General features: G+C 45.6%; 1 protein-coding gene across 10 annotated transcripts in view; it reads left to right on the forward strand.

The window, feature by feature from the left end:
* akt3a (AKT serine/threonine kinase 3a) overlaps positions 1-25,742 on the forward strand; it is a 378,634-nt gene that overhangs the window by 262,498 nt on the left and 90,394 nt on the right. The gene's annotated exons all lie outside the window — the stretch shown is intronic.

The raw sequence follows: 25,742 nt of genomic DNA on the forward strand, positions 1-25,742 counted from the left end.
TTGATATCGAAGAGTCAGTCTGATTGTAAAAGAAATGAATTAACCTAGTGCAGATACAGTCATAAACCCAGATAATTCAGCATCAGCTGTATATTAATTCATCTTTCACATGGTCAGGGCAGTAAGCCAATACACCCAATGATGTCAGCCGCCTACCATTTAAACAAAAAGATTTTTCAAGTAAACAGCACAAAAGAAAAGAATGTTTGAATTTTTAAAGGGTTACAATGTTAAAAGGTTTAATATTTTTCAAAACTGCTTTTTTGAAAGAAAGGAATGCTGCTTTATTGTGTTCATAAAGCATAGCATTTAAACAAAGTAATTACAGTTTTAATTTCATTTATTTTTAAAAGTTAACATATTCACACTGGAAAAGACTATCTTCAGTCTACACTTAGTTTATTTTAATATCTTCCATGACATCCTTCCCATAAGACAATGAGTTGTCAGTAATTTTCTGTTAAGCCTTTAACATGACTGCTCAAATAGTTTAGCACAATGACTATTCTATTTAGGTGAACACACACCTCTTTGTTCACCTTGATAAACCAACCAAACTTTTAAAGACTTTTTAACCTATGAGAGCCCTGCACCACAAATGTTGAGCTCTCCTTTTACAAGAAACTTTTGATTTACCGGCACCTAAATAACCGGAAATCTCGGTTAACCGGTAAAATTCAGGAGTAGGTTCAGGTCATTTTTATTACTTGCCTTCCTCCATCTGTTGCTGTGCAAGGGTGTGGCTGCAGCTGTTGCTAAGCTACAGAGACGCTTGCAACTTGTGGCCATTGTTCTGAACCTGTTGCTAAGCAACAGGGTTTGTTGCTTTATAGGAAGCTCTCAGCTCCGTATCTTTTACTATAGCTTTCGGTTATCCGGAATTTTTGATGAACTGGCACCACGTCGGTCCCGTCCGTGCCGGATAAAAAAAAAGTTTCCTGTGTCTACCATAACCAAAAGTTGACATGTTCTTTTTCTGTAATCTTAAGTATTTAATTAGTTCTGGCACTTTTCTCATTTGTATTGATTTTGATATGCTTTAGTTTCAGTCCTATTTCTTAGCATTTTATCCACGAAAGAAAGCTGTTTTTTTTTCTTGCTGATTTCTCCCAGCCAGACTGATTTAGCAACCTGTTTCCAACATTGGTGAAAAGATGGTTTCAAGCTTTGCCTAAAGAATAATTGCGGTACCTCATCTTTGGGTGTTAGCTACCTCTTTGAATCTCGAAGTCCTAGGCTTATTCGCTTGAAGCCCTCAAGTAATTCTTTGCTGATGTCCGCTTTAGTTTTTCCTCTTTAAAAAAAAAACTGTAGCACATATGTTAGTTTTACATCTATTCCAGGGATGGTTCTTGCTTTGAATTTGGGAGAGATTGGTTTTCATCTTGATGGAGCCTATGACATTAGGATCAAAGATGAAGGCCTAGAAATTCAGTGTCCTTAGCGCCGATTTTGCGGCGCTAGAGGGCCTAGCGCTGCAATTTGCGCCGGCGCCTAAATTGCCTGGGGCCCTTCCGCCGCGGTAGACCGGTAGCGCTGCGCCGGCACCGATGACGTCATCGGTGTGCGCAGCGTCCCGGTTGCCATGGTAACCCGCCCGAACTGGGAAATTGACTTGCGGCCGCCTCACCCGTGGCAGCCGCAAGCAACGTTCTGGCAGAGGTGCCTTGCACAAGTTTGCGCCGGCGCATTAAAGGCCCCGCGGCGGCCGGCCGCTTTCCCCGCCGCCCGCCTGGCCGCAGCTCCCTCCCCGGACTTCCCCCCCCCCCCCCCCCCCCCCCCCCCCCCCCCGGAACAGAAGCAAGCCCGGCACTTGTCCGAGGTGCCGGGCTCATTTTTAATAAGATTATCGCGGGCCGCGGCCGGGTGCAGGCAGGTCCTCCTTTAGGGAAGGAGGAGGCCTGCACTTCCCGAACCTGCCGCACCGCAGCGGGCGCCGCAGCGCCGGAATAGCGCCGAAATTCAGCGCATAGCGCCAGTTTTCAGGCGCTAACAGCTTTCAGCAGCGCCGGCAGCCGTTTGGGCGCAGAAGTAGTGAATTTTTGGCCCGACCAGCGCGACTTAGCTCCGGCACTAACTTCCGGCGCTAAAGCCGTTGCTGCGCCAAAACCCAATTTCTAGGCCGAAGTCTTCCTCCTCAAGGCTTTAGAATCAGTCTGGCTTCTAGGCAGATTTAATTGCACTAAAATCCTAGGGATTTGTACAGCTAAAAATCAAAAATTCTTTGTTGACCCCAGCCTCTCTATGGATCAAGAATCAGTATCATCACTACTGGTCATTTGTAACTCGAGATTCATCTGCCACACTGAATCCTTTGTATAGTTTCCTCTTGTTTTTCAAGCAGTAATGCATTCTGGCACCAGTTTCCAGCATGACTAGGCACTCACAGACTTTGGTACCACTGTTGGAGTCAACATCTATACTTGCTTTCCTTTCCCCTGCCACTGTTAAATATCATGGTGACATCAGGGCCATTAAACCTCACTTGGTTCTTTTTATAGGCGTAGTACAGCAACACTTCCACCAGCAAAAAGTCCCCATCTTGGAAATTTAAGGCCTCCTACTGTTAATCTCTATTTGTGTCTTTCATCCACTACACTAGCTTCCAAGGTTTCTATTCTTGATTTCGCTTATGTGGACTTCACAGACTTGTTAATCTGTTGACTTTACATAGGATATACGACACAGAAACAGGCCATTCGGCCCAACCAGTCCATGCCGGTGTTTATGCTGCACTTGAGCCTCCTCCCGTCTTTCCTCATTTAAATCTATCAGCATAACCCTCTATTCCTATCTCTCTCATATGCTTGTCCAGCCTCCCCTTAAATACATCTATACTATTTGCTTCAACCGCTCCCTGTGGTAGCGAGTTCCACATTCTCATCTCTTTGGATAAATAAGTTTCTTCTGAATTCCCTATTGGATTTCTTGGTGACTATCTTATATTGATGGCCTCTAGTTATGCTCTTCCCCACAAGTGGAAACATTCTCTCTGTATCCACTCAAAACCTTTTCATAATTTTAAAGACCTCTATTAGGGTACCCCTCAGCCTTTTTTCAAGAGAAAACAGTCCCAGCCTGTTCATCCTTTCCTGATATGTATACCCTCGCATTTTGGTATCATCCTTGTAAATCTTCGCTGCACCCTCTCCAGTGTCTCTCTATCCTTTTTATAATATGGCGACCAGAACTGTCCGCAGTACTCTTAAGTGTGGTCTAACCAAGGTTCGATACAGGTTTAGCATAACTTCCCTACTTTTTAATTCTATACCTCTAGAAATAAACCCTAGTGCTTGGTTTGCTTTTTTTATGGCCTTGTTAACCTGTGTCGCAACTTTGTGATTTGTGTATTTGTACTCCGAGATCCTTTTGTTCCTCTACCCCACCTAGACTTGCGACCTCCCTATTCTTCCTACCAGAATATACCTCATATTTATCTGTGTTGAACTTCATTTGCCAATTATATGCCCATTATCCTCTGAGTTTGATTAGTTTATTTAATATATCCCCCTTTTTATTTTAATTGCACTTCTCTCATTACTAATCTGATGATCCAATGTCATGTCCACCTGTTCTATCTCCCTGGTAAATACAGAAGCAAAATAATTATTTAATATTTCTGCCATCTCTCTCTATCGTTACTGTAATGTATGTACCTTTAAGGGGGAGAACTACTTTTTACAGCTCCTGTATCCTGTAGTACCGGCAGTGACCACATCTGTATATAAACCCTGAGTAGTGATCTGTACAGTCAGTTGCAGTTTGAACCCTCATTCAGTAAACACCTGTTGTACCGTTCTCTGCAGTCCTTTTCTTATTATTACACGGATCTAACATTGGCGACGACGCAGATTCGAACCTACCTGCAACTCTGCATCACCTCCCAGGGATTCGCTCCTGGAGAACAGTGGAAGGAGGTCGAGTCCAGAAGCACAGGCGTCGACCACGGGCAACCGCCCAGTCATCCAGCGGAGATTTGAGCATCGCAGGGGAGGCTGTCGAGAGCCAGGCTTGGCTTTCCAGTCACGGTGGTCCAGCGAAACAGGCTGGCAACAGGTACTGCGCAGACCCTTCCTGGACAGCGGCGGCTAGAGTCGACGGAGCGGCACAGAAAAAGGCCGAGCAGCGTCGACAGGGGAGAGAGAGAGGGCAGAGCGCACAAGGCGCAGCCGGTGTTCAGGACTGAGCGGCGTCAATGGGGAGAGAGACGAGAGAGAGCAGAGTGCAGCCGGTGTTCAAGGGCCAAGCAGCGTCAACGGGGGAGAGAGGCGCGCAGGAAAATGCGAGGTGCTGCCATTGCCACGAGGACCGCAGAGAGCGGCATTGGCAGCAGCGCAGGAGCCGCGCACGAAACCCACAGGACGTCGCCATTTGCCACGAGGACCGCCGAGAGCGGCGTTGGCAGCAGCGCGGGAGACGCCATTTTAAGCCGCAGCGGGGAAGAAAGGAAAGCGCGGGAGACGCCATTTTAAGCCGCAGCGGGGAAGAAAGGAAAGCGCGGGAGACGCCATTTTAAGCCAGTCTAACCACACCCAAAAATGCCGAAGAGTGGCAGTATCACAGCGTTCAACAATGAAGTCGAAGATTGGACGACATATGTCGAACGCATAGAAGTATACTGCAAGGCGAATGAAGTGCCCGATGACAAGAAAGCGCTGGTATTGTTGAATTCAATGGGTGCAAAAACGTATGGCTTACTACGAAACCTAGTAACCCCAGAGAAGCCAGTAGAAAAGGATTTTGAAAACATAGTGTCAATCCTACAGGACCACTTAAACCCCACACTGCTGCTGATAGCAGAAAGATTTAAGTTTCACAAAAGGAACCAGCATAAAGATGAAAGTAATGCTGAGTATTTAACAGAACTGTGCAAGCTATTGAAACACTGTCAGTTTGGAACGGGACTAGCAGATACTTTAAGGGAGAAGTTTGTGTGTGGGCTTCAAAGTGAAGGAACCCAGAAACGTCTTCTATCAGAAAAGGATCTTATGCTGGACAAGGCTTTCAGCATTGCAGTATCACACGAAGCAGCAGCACGGGGCGCTGCAGAGATACAACGGAGACCGCAAGAATATGGCACAAATGAAATGTCATACGGAACAGTGAAGTGCTATCGCTGCAGCAGAACAACACATGACCATAATGATTGCTGGTTCAAGGACCAAGTGTGCAGACAGTGTGGAAAAGTAGGACACATAGCAAGAGTCTGCAGGTCGGGAAAGAAAACCAGCAGCAAGAAATCTCCACAGGAGAAGTACAAGAAGGTACATAAGGTGACGGAGAGTAGTTCAGACGAACAGAAAAGTGATAGACTCCGGAAGCAAGGAGCTGGGTTGTCTGACACTAAATAATGTGATCAAAACGGAGGATCATCAAACTACCTGGGTCACGCTCAAGATAGCAGGAGTCCAAGTGAAAATGGAATTGGACACAGGATCAGCCCTAACCGTCCTAAACCGAAGGGACTACAAGCGGCTATTCTCACATATACCCTTGAGAGATACAAAGATTCTCTTGAAGACGTACACGGGGCAAAAAGTCTACCCCAAAGGAAAAATAAGGGTGAACGTTATATATAACGTCAAGGAAACACCAAAAATGGACCTATATGTATTGCCAGATGGAGGACCACCACTACTAGGATGTGAATGGATCCGGAAGATACAGCTAGATTGGCATTCCATACAAGCACTGACTGTAGATGCCAAAAAGGATGACGACATCACACCTGGACGACTGTCAAAAATGCTAACTGACTCACAAGAAGTGTTCCAGCAGGGACTCGGAACACTAAAAGGCATAACAGCGACGATCAAAATAGAGGAAAATGCAAGCCCAAAGTTTTTTAAGGCCAGACCGGTACCTTATGCGATCTGCCCAGCCGTCGAAGCAGAGCTGGAAGGTTTGGAACGTTCTGGAGTACTGTCCAAAGTGGACTGGAGCGAGTGGGCTACACCCATCGTTCCTGTAATGAAGAGGTCATTGAGTAATACACCTGGGGAACCAAAGAAGGTTCGCATCTGTGGGGACTTTGAGGTGACAGTGAACCCAGTCTTTCACACTGTACAATATCCGCTTCTGCGGATTGAAGATATTTTTGCCTTGCTATCTGGAGGGAAACGCTTCACTAAGATTGATCTGGCCCAGGCGTACCTGTAAATGGAGGTAGAAGAAGCCTCGAAACAGTACCTCACGATCAACACTCATAAAGGTCTCTACCAATAGAACCGGCTGGTGTTCGGGGTAGCATCAGCTCCGGCTATTTGGCAAAGGGCAATGGAACAAGTCCTGCAAGGGATTCCAGGGACCCAGTGTTATTTGGATGACATCCTGGTCACGGGTGAAAATGACAGTGATCACCTCGCTAACCTGGAGCAGGTGCTCACTAGATTGAAGGAATATGGGCTCCGAGCTAATCGCCACGAATGCGAGTTTTTCCAGAAGCAGATCTCGTATTGTGGTCACGTTATTGATAAAGAGGGGTTATATAAGCCCCCTGAAAAGATTGAGGTAGTAGTCAAGGCTCCAGCACCGGAAAATGTGTCACAACTGAGGTCGTTCCTCGGGCTGGTGAACTACTACCATAAGTTCTTGCCGAATTTGTCCACCGTACTACACCCACTGAACACCCTACTGCAAACGGGGGTACCATGGAAGTGGAGTGACGAATGTAAACGAGCTTTCCAGAAGAGCAAAGCATTGATCACATCAGAAGAGGTGTTGGCTCATTTCAACCCAGCACTACCAATTCGGTTGGCGTGTGATGCATCACCCTATGGCATTGGAGCGGTGCTGTCGCACAGATTCCCGGATGGCTCGGAGAGGCCAGTAGCCTTTGCGTCTCGGTCACTAAACTCAGCCGAGCGTAACTACGCCCAGATTGACAGGGAGGCCCTCAGCCTAGTGTGGGGAGTGAAAAAGTTCAATCACTATCTGCACGGGCAGAAGTTCACCTTGCTGACTGACCACCAACCACTTGTCTCCATCTTTAATCCAAAGAAGGGCGTTCCGGTGATGACTGCGCAACGGCTACAAAGATGGTCCCTTTTTCTAGGGGCGCACCAATATGAAATCGAGTATAAGGGCACGAAACAGCATGGAAACGCTGATGGGCTATCACTCCTGCCACTGCCTACTGCGGAGGAAGCACCAGCAGTGGATCCTGTCGAAATATTTCATTCGACTATAATTGAATGCTTGCCAGTAACTAATGCTGGTATAGAGAAGGAGACCCGAAATGACCCGACATTGTCTCGGGTATATGATTTGACGGTGAAGGGATGGCCAGCACATGGCGACTCACTGTTGCCAGCATTCTCATCCAGAAGAGAACAGCTGTCAGTATGCCAGGGGACCTTGATGTGTGGATCCCGAGTGGTAATTCCACCCAAGTTAAGGGAGAGAGTGCTCAATGAGCTTCACGAAGGTCATCTGGGAGGGGTGAAAATGAAAAGCCTTGCTAGGGCTTATGTGTGGTGGCCGGGGATCGATCAGCAAATCGAGGACCTGACAAAAAGCTGCTCAGGATGCCAGAAGGTCCAAAATGCACCACCACATGCCCCTCTACACCCATGGGAGTGGCCCTCATCTCCATGGCAACGGGTGCATATTGATTTTGCTGGTCCATTCATGGACTCGATGTTTTTAATAGCCGTGGATGCGCACTCGAAATGGCCTGAGGTCATCAAAATGTCCTCCACCACCACGGAGAAAACTATTGCAGTCCTACGGACCATTTTTGCCAGGAACGGCTTGCCAGAGCAGATTTGCTTTGATAACGGACCACAGTTTGTGTCCGAAGAGTTTCGAAGATTTATGAAAAGGAATGGGGTAAGGCATTACACATCTGCCCCGTATCATCCAGCCACAAATGGATTGGCTGAGAGGTTCATACAAACCTTTAAAAAAGCAGTAAAGGCCATGTGCGATGATGACATTCCACTGCAGCATAAGGTGGACAATTTCCTGTTAGCCTACAGAAATGCGACACATGCAGTCACCAACCAGGCCCCGGCCATGATGTTCTTTAACCGAAGGTTGCGATCTCGTCTGGATTTGCTCAGACCAAATGTATGAAGAGATGTTGAGAGTAAGCAATTCCTGCACATCAATGAGAAGCCGACAAGGAGCTTCAATGTAGGGCAACCAGTCTTGGCCTGCGACTACCGAACAGAGAAATGGCAACCAGGAACGATATGCACACGGCAGGGGCCACTAATGTACACAGTGGATGTTGGGGAGAACATTGTGAGACGCCATGCTGACCAGATCCTAGAGTCACAGGAACGAGTCAACCCCATGTCTCGGCCATACGTACCTGGTGAGGAACCCGACGTACAGGTCGCATAGCAAAATACTGCAGATGTTGGAAATCCGAAATAACAACAGAAAATGCTGGAAAAACTCAGCAGGTCAGGCAACATCCGTGGAGAGAAATTTGAGTTGACGTTTCGGGTCGAACCCTTCCTCAAAACTGGAAAGAAAAGAAAACGGATCGAAGGCAGTACAGGTCGCATCTACCTCAGAAACAATAGCATTGGAAGCTGATGAATCAACTAACGACGGTGTTAGAATCGCCTCCGCACCAAGAGCGAGACACTCGGGAAAGGCGTTACCCAGAAAGAATCAGGAAGCCTCCCCAAAGACTGAATTTATAAATAGACTATTTTCAGTTAATGTTGCATGTTAAAAGTGTTAATTGTAATTAGTTTGATATTTAATTGTTAAATGAGTGTTATGGTACTGTTAATCTAAAAGGGGAGGAATTGTAATGTATGTACCTTTTAAGGGGGAGAACTACTTTTTACAGCTCCTGTATCCTGTAGTACCGGCAGTAACCACACCTGTATATAAACCCTGAGTAGTGATCTGTACAGTCAGTTGCAGTTTGAACCCTCATTCAGTAAACACCTGTTGTACTGTTCTCTGCAGTCCTTTTCTTATTATTACACGGATCTAACAGTTACCTGTGGTATTATCCTGTCTATAATGGCCCTATTCCCATCCCAACCTTCCTTTTTTTTATTGATATGCCTACAAAATATTTTACTATTTTGTTTTATGTTCCTCTTTGCCTTCTAATTGTTTTTTTGACATCTCTCCTAATCTTTTCATATTCTCCTTTAACATGCACGCCCCTGCTGTCTGTTTACTTAATATGCCTCTTTCCTTACCCTCAATTGTTCCCTTATGGCTTTATTCATCCATGGAGTCTCATTATTGTTTAGTTTGTTCTTTCCTTTTAGCGGAATATATTTTTCCTGCACTCTGTTGAACACTGTTTTAAATGTTTCCCATTACTGTCCTACATTGTTGTTTGCCAATATTGTTGCCTATTTTCTTTCCCAAGTTCTATTCTCAGCCCCTCAATCAGCTTTTCTCCAATCTATTAACCTGGTTTTCAGCATACTTATGTCCTTCTCTATTATCATCTTAAAGCGTATTATATTATGGTCCGATACTTTTACTTCTCTTATCTGCTCTGGTTCATTCCCCATTACTAGATCCAATAGCGAATCCTCCCTTGGGCTTTTTACATATTGGGTTAGCAAGGAGTCCTGTACACATTGTAGGAACTCCATTCCCTTATCCACTTTGCCTACCTCTTCTGTCTAATTAATATTGGGATAGTTGAAATTCCCCATGATGATTATTCTATGTTTTTTACTCATTTCCCTAATTTGTCTGCATATTTCTTCCTCCACCTCCCTTCCACTATTAGGTGGTCAGTCGACTACGCCTATTGGTGTGATTGATCCTTTTTTATCTTTTATCTCTGTCCATATGGATTCTATTTTTGTCTTGCTGATATTTGCGTCACTTCTTTCTACTGCCATTGTTAACCAATTCTTAATAGGGATAACAGGCAGAAAACAAAGAGTAGGGATAAACGGGTCTTTTTCATGATGGCAGGCTGTGACTAGTGGGGTACCGCAAGGATTGGTGCTTGGGCCCCAGCTATTCACAATCTATATCAATGAGTTGGATGAGGGAACTAAATGTAATATTTCCAAATTTGCTGTTGATACAAAGCTAGGTGGCAGTGTCAGTTGCAAAGAGGATGTGAAGAAGCTTCAGGGGGATCTCGACAGGCTCAGTGAGTGGGCGAGAACTTGGCAGATGGATTATAATGTGGATAAATGTGAAGTTATCCACTTTGGTAGAAAAAACAGAAAGGCAGAGTATTTCCTAAATGGTGAAAGATTGGGAAATGCAGATGCTCAAAGGGGACCTGGGTGTCCTTGTACATGAGTCACTGAAAGTGAATGTGCAGGTGCAGCAAGCCGTTCGGAAGGCAAATGGTATGCTGGCCTTCATTACAAGAGGATTTGAGTACAGGAGTAAAGAAGTCTTACTCCAATTATATAGGGCCTTGGTGAGACCACAACTGGAGTACTGTGTACAATTTTGGTCTCCTTACCTAAGGAAGGATATACTTGCCATAGAGGGAGTACAACGAAGGTTCACGAGATTGATTCCTGGGATGGTGGGACTGTCGTATGAGAAGAGATTGAGTAAGCTAGGCCTGTATTCTCTTGAATTCAGAAGAATGAGAGGGGATCTCATTGAAGCATACAAAATTATTACAGGGCTTGATGGGGTGGATGCTGGGAGAATGTTTCCCTTTGCTGGGAAGTCCAGAACCAGGGGCCACGGCCTCAGGACTGATGAGAAGAAATTTCTTCACACAGAGGGTGGCGAATCTTTGGAATTCTCTACCCCAGAGGGCTGTGGCGGCTCAGTCATTGGGTATATTCAAAACAGAAGTCGATAGATTTCTGACTAGTAAGGGCATCAAGGGATATGGCAATAAGGCCAGTGAATGGAATTGAGGCAGAAGATCAGCCATGATCTCATTGAATGGCGGAGCAGGCTTGAATGGCCTACTCCTGCTCCTATTTCTTATGTTCTTATAAGTACAGCTACTCCACCTCCCCTTTTTCCCTCCCTGTCTTTTCTAAATGTTATACCCTGCAATGTTTAATTCGCAGTGCTGATTTTTCTGTAGCCATGTCTCAGTGATGCCTACTATGTCTGGTTCCTCACAAAGCATGATTGCCTCCAGCTCCACTGTTTTATCACGGCCACTGTGTGCATTGCTGCACAGACAGTTTAACTCATTTTTAATGGGATTTCTTCTCACTTTATGTTTAACCATCTTTTTAGACTCCTGTTCTGTAACTCTCTTTATTCGCTTGCCATCAATGTCCTGCCTTACTTTATTCTTTCCTATGCTTTCTTTTCCTGTTTTGCTTACATTTAGGCTGGTTACGTTTCTTGTAGATTCCTCCCCCCATCTTACTAGTTTAAAGCCTTTGCAATCTCCCTATTTACCCTTTCCGCTAGGACACGGGTCCTATCCCGGTTCAGGTGGAGCCTGTCCCATCGGTACCGCCCCCTTCCTGTCCCAGAGCTGGTGCTAGTGTCCCATGAAAAGGAACCCATCTTTACCACACCAACCCTTTAGCCACGTGTCAATTCTCCTGATCTGTCTGCTTCTATACCAATTTGCACATGGCTCGGAAAATAATCCAGAGGTTATTACCCTCAAGGTCCTGCTTTTTAATTTAGATCCTAACTCCTGATGCTCTTTCAGCAGAACCTCCTCTCTGTTCCTACCTATGTCATTTGTTCTAACATGAACCACGACAACTGGATTTACCCCCTCCCTTTCCAAGTTCCTCTCCAGCCGCTGTGAAGATGTCCCTTACCCTGGCACGGGGTAGGCAACACACCCTTCAGGATTCTCGTTCTTGGCTGCAGAGGACACTATCTATCCCCCTAATTATAGCATCCCCTATTACTACCACATTTCTATTCTGCTCTCCCCTCCCCGCTCTTTACCAACCCCCTGCTGGACAATCTTCTGAGCCACGGTGCCTTGGTCTGCATTGTGGCTGTCCTCCCTGCAGTCTTTCTCCTTGTCCTCACAGGTAGCTAGTGATCATGAGGCTGAAGAAAATATATTTTCTTTATCACGAGTACTTCCGTTTTTAATCACATCTAGGTGTTGGCTAAATCATAATCCGCACTCCAGGTTGTGGGCGCAGTTCAGCTTTGCCAGTTTATTAAATAATTCAGTACATTCCTTATCTCCGGCATTTGGCATTAACTTTAGTTTATCCTTTCAGCACAAAGTAAAGTCCTTTTCTGAAATAAGGATTCAAAACCCTTTTTCTATAATCCCATTCCCTGTGGATGTTATTGCCTACTGTCTGTCATGCTTGATCTCATGGTAAAGATTTATGGAATATACCATGGATCAGCGAGATAAGGAACACCACCTTGCTCATTCAGCGGCTGACCCTTTTGTGTTCCTAATGATTCTCTTTCAGATGCAATCACCTGAGGTAAGTAGCTGCTCTACAGAATGTCATTTTTCCCTCCTGAGACGAGCCTGGATACTAGTATTGACTTAATAAATATTGCTGGTATTTAAATTTAGAGAGGGTTCTATTTGTGAACTTCAAAAAAAAATCAACTAGGAAAAGTTGTTTCAAGCAGCCTTGGCAGCAGCCATTCCAGTTAGGATCGACGATGTCTATGCCCCCCTGCCTTCCGAAGGTTCCTATTCAGAAAGGTAGCTGTTAACTTGTTCTCATGGTGCTACAAATGTGTATGGTGCCTTACCAAGCACACGAGATTATGTTTATACATGAACAGTCTATCTGGACTGACATGGGAAATACTTGAACTCCTGCTATTGCCAGGAATAAGATAGAGGTTAATGTGGATCGAACTAGTGAAATGCTGTCAACATGAATTCTGAAGGGGAAGATCCTGCTTTACCAACCTCCTTGACTTATTTTTGAAGAGGTGGCATGCCAACTGGACTCTGGACAGCCCGTTGTAACTAGTGTACGAAGAATTCAAAAATTCTATTGATATTGAATCCCGTGGTAGGACTGCAAATCAAGTAGGCTGCTTTGTTCCACATGGTGTTCAACATCAAGAGGGTTATTTTGGTGAAAGGGTGAAAACGGCCGCTACATGGGTGCTCTGCTAATAAGACACACCTGTTTGAAAGTCTGATTTTAGCACGCAATTTTAGTCCTAATTGCTGATTACCATAATTTGAACTTGCCTAGAGGTGCTAAAGCAGAAACCTGCAGGTTTAGCACTCAAGCGCTGTTTAGTCGCAATTTTCTTGGAGCAGTATATGTGGGTTCCACGCACCCAATTCTACTGAAGGTGTGGAGTGTGCTGACAGATACGCCGCGGCATGTTTCAGGATGGCTCAAGGGCCGAGTGAGAGGGCGCACAGGTTCTTGGACGTGGCACTGGAGGTCCTGGTGGAGGAGGTCCAGAGGAGGAGGGAAGGCGTCCACCTCGCCCTCCTGTCTCTCTCCTGCGGCTGCTCTGCCTGGCCTCATGTCGTCGTCCTTCTCCTATTCCTCCTGCCAACCAAGGGGGACCTCTAGCAAGATGCCGATGACCAAGTACTCCCTTTCTCCTGGTGACTCCTATAAGGTGTCCAATAAGGTAGAGTAATGCAGCTCTTTTGAGGTGAAGTCCTTGGAGAATTTCCAGAATAAATGTTGATCATGTTGGTGAAGTCTTTACAGTATCCCAGAATGTCTCCATATATGTTTCAAATGTCCTCTTCAAAGCTCCCGCGACAATTGAACAGTAACAGACTACCTTTAAGCAGTGCTCGGATTCCTCTGCAACAACTTGTTTACTTCCAATTAGCTGGTCGCTGTTTGTTCAAGTGCAAGCCACCAAAATGTCCTGCAGCCTCCTTAATAAGCACTAGCAGGCAATTTAAGTGGCAATCAGCCCCTTAACGATACTCCAGGTGACTGTTCTTAGCTCAAGCTTCAACTCCTTTACCAAGATGGCGCCTTGGGCTAAACCAGCATTTCGGCTTAAGACGCCATCTTGGCCACTTCTGAGGCTCTTTAGCGCCTAAAGTATCTGGGGAAAATCACCCCCCAAGTGTTTTAGCGGCTGCACCCATCTAGGCGGGTGGTGAGTTATCTGTCACACTCCCAACTTGAGCCTTGTAGACAGTTGAGATGCTTTGTGGGTTCAGAAGTGAGCCACTCATCAAAAAATACATAGCACTTCTGCTCTGTTTGTCGAGTTCTTGGAAGTGAGTAAGAAATTGAATGATGGGTAGAAAAAAAGCAGAAAAGCCACAAGGCTGATCCCTAACTGCAGAGGAGTGAGGTATGAGCAAAGACTGGAGAAACTTAGACCTTTTATTCTTGAAAGGAAGCAATTGAGCAATGACATTATAGAGGTATATAAAATAGTAAACAGCACGTAAAACGTAGATCTGGATAATTGCTTCAAACTAAAGTGCGATAGTAGGATAAGGGGCCACAGGTTCAAATTAGTTAAAAACAAATTTAAAACTGATGTCAGGAAGTTCTTGTTCATATGGAATATACTTCTAAGTGGAGTTGAAAACGTTGGCATTATTTAAGAAACAACTAGATGAAATAGAGAAAACAGTAGGGCCTTTCTGGATGAAAGGATTAAAATGGTTGGAATAACCATCCTAATCTGTGTTTATCTTGTTAGCTAGCCAGACAGCTAAGCTGCAACAGCAGTCTGCTGTTCATATTGGACACAGGAGCTAGGACCTCTTCCAAGTATCTTGTCCTATTCCACTTGGCATGGTTGAGCTTTGACGGGGCTGCTGTTTTTAGGAAATGCCGTGCTTGAATCAGAGTAACCTCAAAACTTTAAAAGCACCCAAAAGCCTAAAATCATTCCAAGCATGTTTTTAAAACAGTGATTTCAAACTTTCCTCTTTGGGGAATCCTCGGCAAATATCGGCACACTTCTGCAAATTCCCTGCGTTAAAACTTCTGAAAGACATTGTCAGTGTTCCAAAGATAGCCAGTGCTATTACTGCTGTCATTTATTAATAACTAGCTGAAGTGCCCGGCGGTGCCGAGGCTTTTTCGAGGGCATGTTGTTGTTGGAGAGAGAGAGAGAGCGACTGAGAGAGAGAGAGACTGGGGGAGAGAGAGAGAGCGACTGGGGGGAAGAGAGAGAGCAGGTGGGGGGGAAGGGAGGGGGGGAAGGGAGGAGGGGGGAAGGGAGGGCGGCGGGGGGGGGAAGGGAGGGGGGGAAGGGAGGGCGGCGGGGGGGAAAGAGGGGCGGGGGAAGGGAGGGGGGAAGGGGCGGGGGCAAGGGGCGGGGGGGGGAAGGGCGGCGGGAAGGGGGGCGGGGGGGGGAAGGGGCCGCTCTCGGAGCCCCCGCCCCGCACTCTCGAGCCCTGCTCTCCAAGCCCCAGCCGCCCCGCTGTCCGAGCCCCGCCCGAGCCGAGCGCGGAACACTCACCAAGGCCGAGAGCACTGTCGAGAGCCCCACCCCCCACCCGCCCGAGCCGAGCGCGGAACACTCACCAAGGCCGAGAGCACTGTCGAGTGCCCCGCCCGAGCCGAGCGCGGAACACTCACCAAGGCCGAGAGCACTGTCGAGAGCCCCGCCCCCCCCCCCCCGCCCGAGCCGAGCGCGGAACAGAGACGCCGCGTCTCACCTGCTCCTGCTGCGCGCGCACCCTGACCCTCGTGGCTGACGCCGTTGCCCTGGGTAACGTGACACCGGGGGGGGGTGAGGAGCTTAGCAGAAGCCCAATCACCTAGCTCGGGCGTGGCTGGGCAAGAAAGGCGCAGGCTTTCAGGCCTAAGAAAAAAAACGGGGAAAGGTAGGAAAAAGAATGTTCAGGTTAGAGAAAATATTTACAAATGAGTGATTTTTTAAAAAACAATTTAATAAATTCAATTTTATTTTGGTGGAAATGTATATTTGAAAAGAAAGACGCAGAAAGCAGGAAAAAGAATGGAAGCAAGATGGCGGCGACTCACCTCGGTTCAGAACGATAAGGCCCGCCCCCACACGCACCGATTGGTCGACCGTCAGGTCACCAAAGCGTAGGATTGGTCAATCGTCCCGTCACTCGACCGTAGGAGGGCCCGGCCGCAAGCCGCCGTACGATTGGTCGACCTCGAGGTCACTCTCGCTAATGAGCGGATAATGAGATGCTAATGAGCGGAATGTTGAAGGTTTTTCGGATACCGCGGGCGCGATTTTAGCCCGGCCGAAACGTAAATACGCTTAAAACCGTCTCGGAAGCGTAAGCTTTCTTTGGAGGTAACGCGCGCGTAGGTACGCCCTGTAACTTTCGAGCGTATAGCCCGCCAGACGCACACGCGATGACAGACAGACAGACAGAAGGACAGATGTACCGATTTATATATATAGATAGATAGAAATCAAATATCAAGCGATACAAAAAGGAATAGAATTCTTGAGAAGCTTGCCTCTTCAATCAGAAGGTTCTTTGATGTTCCTGTGTGTTGAATGAGTGAGTGGGAAGAATGTGCTTCCTTTATCCCGAGGTAGGTGCTAGCAAGAAGTTAGCAGTGACTTGAGAGCTATTCACCTATTCCTGTACTTTTGCTTGCATGCTGCTGGTGGAGGTAAAATCATCACGATGCCCACTGCTCTGAGACCTGTATTACTGCCAGGTCTCTGAATCGTTCCCTGATGATCAGCCCTGCCAAGCTTATCAAAAGTGACTTTTCTAACTTCCATATCACTTCCTGGATTTCAACACTGTAATATCAACATTGAGACATTCCCTTGTGCTTGCTTTCTGTTACCATGACATCATCTGTACAGATTCCACTGATACTGTGTGCTCCTTAATAGCATTCTGCAGAACAAACAACTGTTTACTCAGAGCAGTATCTAAATTGATGGTAGAATCCCTAACTCTAGCCTACCAAAACTACTTTTAATGTCTTGCAAAATGAGGCAAGTCGTTTGTTTACCAGTTCATACTTGTCTTCTGTTTCATTTGAGGGTCCCATGACTTCACCGAATCAGAAATTACAGAACAGGGGATGGCCATGTGGCCTATCTTGCCTCTGCCTGTTGGAATTGCAACTCGACTCAACAGGGTCTGTGTCTATGCTGTATACCACACAGCAAGAGCTTCACCCTTCACCTCTCACTTCTCTCCTCCTTCACCTGTGATTATTGACTCGCACTGTGTTCCTTCCCGAAACTCACTAATATCTTCTAAAGTCCGTGTCTATGCTGGCACTTGCTTTAAGTGATGCTGATGATGCAGGTGTTAAGGTGGGCAGGATGGTCCTGTATTACTGACGTCCTCCTCCTGGGCTTTTGACTTTTTTAAATTACAAAATGGTGACGCACAATAAATGGTGCAACATGGGCATTGTTAACATGTTGCAATGACAGTACATCCTATATTTTGTGCCAGAACGCAAACCCTCATTTGTGCCTCATTGAAATCCATGAGAAAAGATAATTGCACAGTAGATGTAGGTGATCGATCATTGCACAAACCAAGAGTATTGTCTCCATAGACGTCAGAAACCCCAAGGAATGTACAACATCGCAATCCATGATGACCTCTCATTATGGGCAAGGACTTTTATTTGCTGCACGCCAGCACCAGTCTTGGCATGGTGACTCTTGCAGGCCATCATCTGCAAAAATAAGAACAGTATACTGTACATTGCTTGGGATGTAATTTTGCACTTGGAAGTACATAGAAGCACTGTTCCCCCTAAGCTGCGCGTGTGCACTGTAGCTTTCAAAAGCTCTTTATAATAATATAATGGCCCAGAAATTCGGGTCGGAGGCTTCCCGCGGGTGCAAGCCCCCGACCTGTACTTACTTTGCGTGCCGGCCGTTGAGCTGTGGGCCCCCGTGGAATTGCGATCCTGGGCCGCCTCCAACTGCTGGCGCGCAGTGCTTGCGTATCCCAGGGGCGTAGTTAGTTCGATGCGTTCGCTGGGATCACGTGGGCCATGGCCAATGGTAGCAGGGAATGCTTCATTCATAAGTTTGACAGGAAGAGCTGTCAAACCTATAAATACTATAAGCCCCAAAACATCACTAAAACGTCAAATAAATTTTTTAAAAATCACATTTTATAAAATAACTATAAATTACATGAAATAACTATTAAACAATCATTTAACTTTTTGAAAAAATTAATTACATTTTCTAACGGGGCTAAAAATAAACTTACCTTTCTTTAAAGTATTTAAAAATAATAAACCTGTGGAAAAAATGTTTTAATTTAAATTAATTCACCACTTACCTTGTTAAAAGCAGGCCTTGCGACTGCTTTTTAAAGTCTAACTTCTGGAGACTTACCTTCCCGGAAAAACCTGGAAAAAAAACGTAAGTTCAATGCGCACGCGCTGCCTCTCCCACGCATGCGTTCCACCTCTTAACCCTTTCTTTCAGGGGAATGGAAGTGCCGGTTTCCCGTGCATGCGCGAAACCGGCACTTTCGTTGGGCCTACGTGTGAGTACCCCGTGCGTACTCGCGCGCTGGGACCCGAATTTCTGGGCCAATGTTTACTAAATCCTACAGGTATACTCTATCCGACAGCACAGCTGCACAGCATTCTTGATTGGGCAGCGCAGTTAAATAAATGGGAAATGCTGGAAATACTCAGCAGGTCAGGCAGCATCTGTGGAGAGAGAAACAGATGAAGGATCATCGACCTGAAATGTTGACTCTGTTTCTCTCTCCACAGATGCTGCCTGACCTGAGTATTTCCAGCATTTTCTGTTTTTATTTCAGATTTCCAGCATCTGCAGTATTTTGAGTTTGTAGTTAATTAAACGAGCCGTGCACTCACGCTCCCACGGCACTCTGAAGCTTCGTGCGCCGGGGACGCTGACTCCAGGCAGGCTGCTGTGCGGTAACCGTAGCTCACTGGCAGCAGTGTGATTGGCAGGCCTGTTCAGCCACTGCCGTGCGTTTGCAGGCTCTCTCAACCAGGGTGATGTGCCTCAATAAATCTGAGACTCAATGTTAGCGGAACAAAACAAGGCTTTTATTAACTTAGATGGTAACACACAGTGGAGAGGTGTCTTCCATCCAGAGGTCTGCAGTACTGGATGTGAGGCACGCTGAGCCTGCTTACATAGGGGCCAGGTATGGGCGGAGCCCTACACACAATACAATACAAGGTGAGGAAACGGAACTGAGGTAAGGGAAATGAAACTGAAACTAAACCACAGTCACAGGCACAATCACACAGAGAATACAGATGAGTGATGAATGGCATATTTCATCACACAGGGTTCCCCGGCCAATCATTGCAAAGAGAAGGCAGAACCCTCCCGACGCAAGTCAGTGGCTGGACTGGCCTGCCAATCACACGGCTGCCAATCACACTGGCCTGCCAGTGAGGGGCGGTTACCATGCAGCTGCCACCTCCAGTTAGCGTCGCTGGCACAAAGCTTCAGTATGCCGCGGGAGTGCGAGTGTGGCCCGAGGGGTTATTAGACAGTCAAAGAAAGGCAAGTCAGTAAGTTCCTCAGCAACCCGAGTGCTTGTTGGCACACAATCCTGGCCAGTAACAAGCGTAGTGTTAAGTTAAAGAAACATTATTTTACTAATCTACAGGGCTATTGGCCACACTGGTAAGTCCCCTGGAAGTCCTTTGGAGAGGCTAGAAATTGTATCGGATGTGGTTCCAACAGATCTCAGCCTTTGTTGGTAGTTTCTGTGGGGACTTGTTTGAGACGGAACTTCAATCTGCCCCAAAAATGACCCCCGATGTCGGGAATCTCCTCATTCTCAGCCTGGTTTATGCAAAGCAGCCAGTATGCCTGTATTAACTAGTCAAACAAGCCGTTGGTCAAAAATGCAAGCATTACCAGAAAATCCAGTCACCTTTTGTAAGTGACCTGATTGGCCCTTTAAACAAAACTGTTGTGCCAGTGATGTCAATGATTCTGCTACCCTTTGTTTATGGCTCAAATGCTTTTGGATCAACTGTTTGATTTGACGCTAGTTTTTTGGCCATTCACTTTGGGCCCCAATTTTAATAGGCAAAGGCTGAAACACTTCGCTTAAGAACATACGAATTAGGAGCAGGAGTAGGCCACTCGGCCCTTCGAGCCTGCTCCGCCATTCAATAAGATCATGGCTGATCCAATTACTCCACATTCCCGCCCACTCCCGATAACTTTTCACCCCCCTTGCTTACCAAGAATCTATCTACCTCTGCCGTAAAAATATTCAAAGACTCTGCTTCCACTGCCCTCTGAGGAAGAGCGTTCCAAAAACTCACGACCCTCTGTGAGAGAAAATTTCTCCTCATCTCTGTCTTAAATGGGCAACCCCTTATTTTTAAACAGTGACCCCTAGTTCTAGATTCTCCCACAAGAGGAACATAAGAATTAGGAGCAGGAGTAGGCCATACAGCCCTTGGAGCCTGCCCCACCATTCAGTAAGATCACTGCTGATCTTCGACCTCAACTCCACTTTCCCGCCTGGACCCCATATCCCTCGATTCCCTTAGAATCGATAAATCCCCAGGGCCTGATAATCTACATCCTAGGGTACTTAAGGAAGTGGCCCTAGAAATAGTAGATGCATTGCTGGTCATCTTCCAAAATTCTATAGACTCTGGAACAGTTCCCATGGATTGGAGGGTAGCTAATGTTACCCCACTGTTCAAAAAAGGTGGTAGAGAGAAAACGGGGAATTACAGACCGGTAAGCCTGACATTGGTAGTGGGGAAAATGCTAGAGTCCATTAGAAAAGATGTAATAGCAGAGCACTTGGAAAACAGTGACAGGATCGGACAAAGTCAACATGGATTTACAAAAGGTAAATTGTGCTTGACTAATCTACTGGAATTTTTTGAGGATGTAACTGGTAGAATAGCTAAGGGAGAACCAGTGGATGTGGTGTATTTGGACTTTCAGAAGGCTTTCGATAAGGTCCCGCATAAGAGATTACCGTGTAAAGTTAAGGCACGTGGGATTGGGGGCAAGGTACTGACTTGGATAGAGAACTGGTTGGCAGACAGGAAGCAAAGAGTTGGAATAAACAGGTCTTTTCCGAGTGGCAGGCAGTGACTAGTGGGGTACCGCAGGGATCGGTCCTAGGACCCCAGCTATTCACAATATATATTAATGATCTAGACGAGGGAACTAGATGTAATATCTCCAAGTTTGCAGATGACACACAGCTGGGTGGGCGTGTGTGCTGTGAGGGGGATGCCGAGAAACTCCAGTATGATTATGGCAGATGCAGTATAATGTGGATAAATGCGAGGTTATCCACTTTGGTAGCAAAAACAGGAAGGCAGATTATTATCTGAACGGCAATAGATTGGGAGAAGGGGACGTGCAACGAGACCTGGGTGTCCTTGTGCACCAGTTGCTGAAGGTAAGCATGCAGGTGCAGCAGGCGGTTAAGAAGGCAAATGGTATGTTGGCCTTCGTAGCGAGAGGGTTTGAGTACAGGAACAAGGACGTCTTGCTGCAGTTGTACAGGGCCTTGGTGAGACCACACCTTCAGTATTGTGTGCAGTTTTGGTCGCCTTATCTGAGGAAGGATGTTCTTGCCATGGAGGGAGTGCAGCGAAGATTCACCAGACTGATACCTGGGATGGCAGGAATGACGTATGAGGAGAGATTGGGTCGATTGGGCTTATACTCGCTGGAGTTTAGAAGAATGAGAGGGGATCTCATTGAAACTTATAAAATTCTAACAGGACTAGACAGACTAGATGCAGGAAGGATGTTCCCGATGGCGGGGGAGTCCAGAAGTAGGGGTCACAGTCTAAAGATAAGGGGTAAGCCATTTAGGACAGAGATGAGGAGGAATTTCTTCACCGAGAGTGGTGAACCTGTGGAATTCTCTACCACAGAAGGCAGTTGAGGCCAATTCATTAAATATATTCAAGAAGGAGTTAGATATATTTCTTAAGGCTAAAAGGATCAAGGGATATGAGGAGAAGGCAGGGACAGGGTACTGAGTTTGGATGATCAGCCATGATCTCATTGAATGGCGGAGCAGGCTCGAGGGGCCGAATGGCCTACTCCTGCTCCTATTTTCTATGTTTCTATGTAATCCAAAAGTCTGTCTATCTCAGCCTTGTATATACTCAACGACTGAGCACCCACAGCCCTCCGGGGTAGAGAATTCCAAAGATTCACAACCCTCCGAGTGAAGAAATTCCTCCTCATCTCAGTACTAAATGGCCGACCCCTCATCCTGAGACTATGCCCCCTAGTTCTAGACTCTCCAGCGAGGGGAAACAACCTCTCAGCATCTACCCTGTCAATCCCCCTCAATCTTATGTTTCAATGAGATCACCCCTCATTCTTCTAAACTCCAGAGAGTATAGGCACAATCTACTTGATCTCTCCTCGAAGGACAACCTTCTCATCCCAGGAATCAATCTAGTGAACCTTCATTACACTGCCTCTAAGGCAAGTATATCCTTCCTCGGATAAGGACACCAAAACTGCACAGTACTCCAGATGTAGTCTCGCCAAAGCCCTGTATTATTGTAGTAAGACTTCCTTACTCTTAAGAGTAGGGATTAATATTGTGGCGAATGTTTGAGAGCAAAACATTAGAAGAGAAATTCGTAAATTAACATCTTTATGCCACCATACTAGTAAACATTTCCAAGTCAGTCTGTTTGATTCTTCTGTCCAGGAAGAAAGATGAATGTTTATTTCTATTAAATCATGGCATTTCCTGGTTTTTGTTTTTAATTTGCTAACACAAATTGTATGTGTTTTTCTGCACTTGTGAAATAAGTGCTGCATTTCTGACATGGTACATGGGGTGTGTTGTCCCAAATTCACTATCTATTGAGCTAGTAATAAGTAGTCAGTTCAACAGTTATGGTGGAAAAACTCAGCAGGCCAGACAATATCCGTGGAGAGAGAAAGAGAGTCAACATTTCAGGTCGAAACCCTTCCTTAAGACTGAAAAAGCGCAGGAAATGAAACGGATTAAAAGGCCAGTTTGGGGGCTGGGAAATGGGGATGAAACCAAGTCTTGGCAGATACCTGATCAAACACGAGAAGGGAAACTGAAAGTAATGAAGATGAACAAGGTTGAAGAGCCAAACGGAGATCCCGTCGAAGAGAACTTCTTCAAGGTAGGCATTCCTAGAAGAGGTGTGGCAGTGAACCAAACACTAGTACAATAGCAAAATACTGCGGATGCTGGAAATCCATAATAACAACAGAAAATGCTGGAAAAACTCAGCAGGCCAGGCAACATCCGTGGAGAGAGAAATAGAGTCAACGTTTCAGGTCGAAACCCTTCGTCAAGACTGAAAAAACACAGGAAATTAAACAGATTAAAAGGCCAGTTTGGATTTCCAGCGTCTGCAGTATTTTGCTATCATCAACAATTATGGTTCTTAGTTCAGAGTGTCAAATGTCGGTCGGACTCGGTAAGTTGCATACATTCAGTACTTTATTGGTTAACAAGTTGTTTGATTAACTTGCAAGGAAAATGACATGGGACTCGCTTCCCTGTGTGCTAGCTTAAAACAATATTACCTGTTTGAAAATTGATCAGCCTTTGCACTGGTGGCCTACAACAAGTCCAGGACTTGAGGCTCCTCCCTTCTTGAGTGTGATTCCTAGGTTCTCGCTGCTCAACTAGCTCTTGGCTCCCTTTTATACCTATATTTTGCTACCTATGTGCTGCCCCCCCCCCCCCCCCCCCCCGGATAAGACCTAAGACCGTTTGCACAAGTTTGCTCTAATCAGTCATGAGACCTCTTGACAGTTAGCTCACAGCTTCTGTGATCATCACAACAGAATGGTCAAGGCATGCCGTGTGCAGATTTGGCCATTTTGTCTGAGATGTGTTCATCCTTAGCCAATCGGTATCCTTGGTCGCTTAGGGAATTCCAGAGGTCCCTTATTATGTGATATGCGACTGCTCAACCGTTAGACTAGATTGTCACCCTTATCTTGAGTTAATTATTGTTGTAGACTCGATCATCCTACAAGCTTGTCATCTTTTGCAGGCCTGATAACTGTTATTTGAGCAGCCCTAGGCCCCCAGCGTCAAGTGTTTGTTTATTTGAGATCTCACTGGCTACAGTTTTCGCAGTCATCGACCATTTTCTGAAGGCACCAGTTCATATTTCTACAGGGTGTGCTAGTTCAAGAAGACAACATTTATTAATGGAAGTGATCGAAGTTGAAAGTACCTGTTTTTGTTCAATTCTTTTTAATACTGTGAACTAAAGAACTGCAGCACTTTTTATTTGTTGGGTGTCTGGTTGCTTTGTGAATAATATTCTAATTACTTATATGGACATCCAGCACGTCCGCGCCATAGGAAAGCTGCTGCTTGTGCAACCGTTGCTATAGTTACATGAGGGATGGGCTAATACGTTGAAAACTTTAAAATTAGTACAAATTACATGAATAGATATGCCTCTTTCAGCTCACCTTGGGCTTTTGGATTGTTTGTCAACGTACAACCGTGTAAATGAGTGACATTTCTGAAGTGTTGATGCATTATTATGCAGTTCTTTTATATCCGTCATTTCTGACCAGTATTTTTTTTTAAATTTTGTACATGTTTGTAAAAGGTTTTAATTAATTCTACCGTAAACAAACTTGCAGAATGGGCATGTATATGACAAATGAATTTCAATATTGATAAGTGAGATGGTGCATTTTGGTAGGAGGAATAAGGAGGTCACCTACTCCTTGGAAAATAAGAGTCTAAATGGGGTAGAGGTGCAAAGGGATCAAGGAATATAGATTCACAAATCATTAAAAGTAGCAACGCATGTTAAAAAGGCCATAAAAGTGCAAATAAAGCACTGGGGTTCATTTCTAGAGCCATAGAATTCAAAAGCAGAGAAGCTATGTTAAACCTGTATCGAACCTTGTCTGATTGCCTCACGATTTGAGACGGTGGGGTGGCAATATGGCATTACTGTATATATGCTTTTAAGTGGCTGCTGTTGCTGCCGCTGTTGTAAAAGTTGTTGTAGTAAAATTTGTCCACGAACAAAATGGAGTTCGTGGCCCGCTCAGTGTACACAAAAATTAGAGGGAACATTGCATAGAAGTACATAATGTATCTATACTGTTCACCTCAACTACTCCCTGTGGTAGTGAGTTCGACATTCTCACCACTCTCTGGGTAAAGAAGTTTCTTCAGAATTCCCTGTTTGATTTCTTGGTGATGCTCTTATATTCCACAAATGGAAACACTCTGTGTCTACTCTATCAAAACCTTTCATAATTTTAAAAACCTCTATTAGGTCATTCTTCAGCCTTCTCGGTCAAGAGAAAAGAGACCCAGCCTTTTCATCCTTTCTGATGGGTATAACCTCGCAGTTCTGGTATCATCCTCGTTACATAATGGCTGTAGAATAGTATGTGTTGCTAGGCCTAGCAGAATGAAATTTCAGTTAACTACTTAGTTGATATTGGTAAAGCGAACTGAGTTAGGTTTATCTGTGTATAAGGATAGTGAGTCAACATTATGTAACTGGTAGAATAGATAAGGGAGAACCAGTGGATGTGTATTTGGACTTTCAGAAGGCTTTCGATAAGGCCACGCATAAGAGATTAGCGTGCAAAGTTAAAGCACATGGGATTGGGGGTAAGGTACTGTCTTGGATAGAGAACTGGTTGGCAGACAGGAAGCAAAGAGTTGGAATAAACGGGTCTTTTTCCGAGTGGCAGGCAGTGACTAGTGGGGTACCGCAGGGATCGGTGCTAGGACCCCAGCTATTCACTATATATATAAATGATCTAGACAAGGGAACTAGATGTAATATCTCCAAGTTTGCAGACGACACAAAGCTGGGTGGGCGTGTGTGCTGTGAGGAGGATGCAGAGAAACTGCAGTATGATTTGGACAGGTTGGGTGATTGGGCAGATGCATGGCAAATGCAGTATAATGTGGATAAATGCGAGGTTATTCACTT

Source organism: Somniosus microcephalus, chromosome 3 (genome assembly GCF_052327205.1).
Source record: "Somniosus microcephalus isolate GS21.2 chromosome 3, FLI_Smic_1.0, whole genome shotgun sequence".
In the NCBI taxonomy this organism is placed as follows: Eukaryota; Metazoa; Chordata; class Chondrichthyes; order Squaliformes; family Somniosidae; genus Somniosus; species Somniosus microcephalus.